At 37.9% G+C, this 4,437-nt stretch overlaps 1 pseudogene; it reads right to left on the bottom strand.

The window, feature by feature from the left end:
• Positions 1-2,640: 2,640 nt before the first annotated feature.
• On the bottom strand, positions 2,641-3,153 carry LOC100950508 (annotated as a pseudogene).
• Positions 3,154-4,437: the final 1,284 nt, after the last annotated feature.

Raw genomic sequence — 4,437 nt, 5'->3', positions numbered from 1 at the left:
CCAGGATTTTGCTATGAACTATGATGCCATGGCATTCCACCTAGGGTGACAGTGTAAGACTCTGTCTCAAATAAATAAATAAATAATTTGTAAGCTCAGACTTTGCCCTCAATACCTTTGCAGTTTAGGTTTATTGTATTTGTTTGTTCTGATTGCTTTCTTTTTCTCTCTCTCACTCTTGCTTTTACTCTCAAAGTAACTCACATTATACCTCTTTTTCTGGTTTCTTTCCTTTCCTTTTCTTTTTTTTTTTCTTTTTTTGAGATAGAGTTCTACCCTGTTACCCTGAGTAGAATACTGTAGCATCATACTCATAGAAAAATCCCATGTTCCAACAATCCTCCTGCCTCAGTCTCCTGAGTAGCTAGTACTACAGGCTTGTGCCACTAAACATGGCTAATTTTTCTATTTTTAGTAGAGATGGAGTCTCCCTGTTGCTCAGACTGGTCTTGAACTCCTGACCTCAAGCAATACACCTGCCTTGGCTTCCCAGAGTACTGGGATTACAGGCCTGAGTCATTGCACCTGGTCCCCTTTTCTGGTTTATTTTCATTAAACTACACACTCTATGAAAGGCCAGACAGAGATGTATTTCAGTATTATTTAAAAGCTAATGAGTTATATGATATCTCAAAGTGGTTTTGCTTTGCATTTCTCTGATGATTAAAGATGATGAGCAATTTTTCATGTGTCTGTAGACTGTGCACCTGTATTCTTCAGAAAAGTTTATGTTCATGCTTCTTGCCCACAATGAAATGGGATCACTTGTTCTTTTCTTATTAATAAGTTTGAGTTCTCTGTGGATTCTGGTTATTAGACTTTTGTCAGAAATATAATCTGCAAAAATCCTCTCCCATTCTGAGGGCTGTCTACTTGCTTTACTTACTGTGTTCTTAGCAGTGCAGAAGCTTTTTAGTTTGATCAGATCCCAGTAATGTATTTTTGATGTTACTTCAATTGCCCAGGGGGTCCTCCTCATAAAGTATTCTCCAAGGCCAATTTTTTCAAGTGTTTCCCCTGCACTCTAAGAATTTTTATAGTTTCATGTCTTAAGTTTAAGTCCTTTAACCAGTAAGAGTCAATTTTTATTAGAGGAGAAAGATGCAGATTATTCATTGCAGCTCAATTCCTAATTTCCACGTCTTGGAAGAAGCCCAAGTGCCCATCGACCCATGAATGGATCAGTAAATTGTGGTATATGTATACCATGGAATACTATGCAGCATAAAAAAGATGGAGATTTTACCTCTTTTATGTTTACATGGATGGAACTGGAAAATATTCTTCTTAGTAAAGTATCTCAGGAACAGAAAAAAAATATCCATTGTACTCAGTAAATTGGATAAAACCAATTTATAATCACTCACACTTTCATATGAGAGATGAATTATGACTATAGCCCAGAATGAAAGAGGGAAGGGAGGGAGAATGGGAAGAGAGGGGAGTGGTTCAACAGAGAGAGGGTTAATAGTGGGACTTCACTTATGAAGCTTATTGCAAAGGTACAACTCAAATATATCAAGTATTGAACACAAATGTCTTAACACTGTGATTAAGTAAATGAGGTGAAACCTAATTTAATTAGTAGCATGTAGGCACTCCAATTTGGTTTTTTTTTTTTTTTTTTTTTGAGACAGAGCCTCAAGCTGTCCCCCTAGGTAGAGTGCCATGGCTTTACTGCTCACAGCAACCTCCAACTCCTGGGCTCAAGCGAGTCTCCTGCCTCAGCCTCCCAAGTAGCTGGGACCACAGGCACCCACCACAATGCCCGGCTAATTTTTGGTTGCAGCCATTATTGTTGTTTGGCGGGCCCAGGCTGGATTCGAACCCGCCACCTTAGGTATATGTGGCTGGCACCTTAGCCACTTGAACCACAGGCGCCGAGCCAAGCACTCCAATTTGTACAAATAATCAACACATTGAATCCCACAAAGGCATAAATGTATTCATGATCTATGTACGTATGGCTTAATAAAAAAAGTGAAAAAAATAAAAAATAAATAAAAGCTAATGAAATCAGATAATTCAAAGCCATCAATATAATAAAGTTACTTTGGCAAGGTCATAGACATTTCCAGAATCAGCTTTATTTGCTCTATGGATCTCTGAGGAATATCACCTCTTCAGGGTGGTCTTGTGTATCTAAAACAGAACTACTTCTTCATCTCCTCCTCGCATGTACATATTTTCTTTTTATCCTTTTACCTGCTGTTCTTTTTTGTACGACAATTTACCTTCATCTGACATACTACATATTTTTCTTGTTAATAGATTCTAGGCCTGTGTTCCTAAATTTGTTCTGGTTTGTTCACTGATACATCTTCAACTCTTGTAATACTGCCTGCCACTCTCCTAAATAAATGTGTTACATACACCAAAAGAATCCAGAAATTGACTATACTCAGAATGACTATTCAATAACTGGATTCAACTGTGGCACAAAAGCAACACATTAATTGTAAAGTATCTACAAGTGATTTTTTTTGCCTGCTCTTTCTTTGTTTAACATGGTTATTAAAACTCCCTGGCCTGAGAGTAGCCTCAATCTATCAACCTTTTAGTCAGTGAAGAGGTTTCAGAGAAAATAATGCAATTATCAATCAGGAAAAGGAGCGAGGAGGAGAGGACAAAGGAAAAAACTTAAGCGGTAGCCTCAATGGGGCATTCCCGGGCTAGATGTCCTGATTCGCCACAGCGGTAGCAGTTGACCTCAGTTGCCTTGCTGCAGTTGATGGCCACATGGCCGGTCTCACCACATCGGTAGCACTTGACTTGGGTGCAGTCTTTCTGAATGTGCCCAAATTCGCCACAAGAGTAACATTTCTGCTCTTCCTGATGATCACAATCACGAGCCAGATGGCCTGGTCTACCACAGCTATAACAGCACTGCTCTCTCTCTCGTTTAGGCTCATTACAGTCTTTGGCGATATGGCCACTTCTCCCACAGTTGTAGCAGATGTCCTCAAGAAGGTCACAGTTCTTAGCATGATGACCAGACTCACCGCAGCGGTAACAGATGTCTGAGAAGGTGGTGGAACTGCACGGAGAACCTCTGCCACGGCCTCTAGCTCCTCGCCCTCGAGCTCCACCTCTAGGGCATCCTCGGGCCCAATGGCCAGAGCGTCCACACTTGAAGCATTCCTTATTGCTCATGGCTACCGTGAGATCTTCTGGTAAGCTGGCCCACTGTTGTCCCGGAGGCCCCGACGCAACTCTCCTGAGGGTGACTTAGAAAGAAATGGCCGGTTTACTCTAAGAGCCTCTGCAACGTCACACAAGGTTTGCGCACAGCCCCATTAATATGTCACAGGCATTCCAGCTGCCCTTTCATCTTGACTTTCCTCCTACTCAAGTAGCCAAAAGCACAATAATCATTTAACTGAGTGGGGTTTTGTTTTGTTTTTCTTTGTTTCAACACTTAGATCCTTAGGATTGAGTTTAAATTCCTTCCTGTTTAGAAAATGCAACCTGTGGGATTTCATATAGGCTTTCTTTGTGGTCTAGTAGAGGATCAGTTTTTATATATGCTCTATGGGTATGGAAAAGAATGTGTAAGAAAAATCTAATCCAGTAAGTGAAATAAAGAAATCATAACAAATTAGAGTAACCCATTGTTTTTAAACAATAAAAATGCAAATGTCTGTAAAGATAAAGGATAAATAAGATAAAAAATATGTAAAATACCACACTGAGATTATTTACTCATGGTTTAGCCCATTTTACTGAAGGAATCTTAGCTTTTAACATAATCTTCATCATTTAAGTTATAAATCATAACAAGATTGAAGCATTCAGTATAAGAAAACATTATTGCTCGGAAAATAAAACCAGAAACATTTAAATACTGTATAGATGTCCTTTCTTGTTTTCCATATTGTTTACATCTTATATCAATCTCACAAGGATTTATGGACATAAACATTTATGTAGATGTAGAAACAAGTATGAGAAATCAACACTGAAACATCAACAGTAACTATTTTGGAATTATATGATTGAATATGATTTTTCCTCTTCCTTTTTCTTCTCTATATTTTCCAATTTTTGAAATTAGTTTAGGTTTTGTAATTTCACAAATCTACAATATTCTTTTTCCTTTAAGTTAATAGTTATGTTTTGCATGTGAATTTTTTTCAGATAACCAGCACAAATGTTATTTGGTAAAACACAGACATAGAATAATGCTTTATTTTCAGCATAATTTGATTGAAATGTGCAATTTTCTCACAAATGCAACCACAAAGGAAAATGTTTTCAAAAAATAAGTTTGGAGCCATATAACATGAGCAGCTGCCATATACAGTGAAGAGAAATGAGTTTTATTCCTAAAGCAATGGTGCTGCATAATTGGCATCAAAGTCTAAAAATTTGCCTCTGAACTTCAAAAATTTTTTTGAACTTCAAAATTCGATACATCTTTGTGAGAAATAAAAACAA

This window comes from Otolemur garnettii, unplaced genomic scaffold (genome assembly GCF_000181295.1).
Source record: "Otolemur garnettii isolate 467f Iridium unplaced genomic scaffold, OtoGar3 scaffold00398, whole genome shotgun sequence".
NCBI classification, from domain to species: Eukaryota; Metazoa; Chordata; class Mammalia; order Primates; family Galagidae; genus Otolemur; species Otolemur garnettii.
Note: the sequence above shows the minus strand (reverse complement) of the source record. Positions and strands in the feature narration are given on the sequence as shown.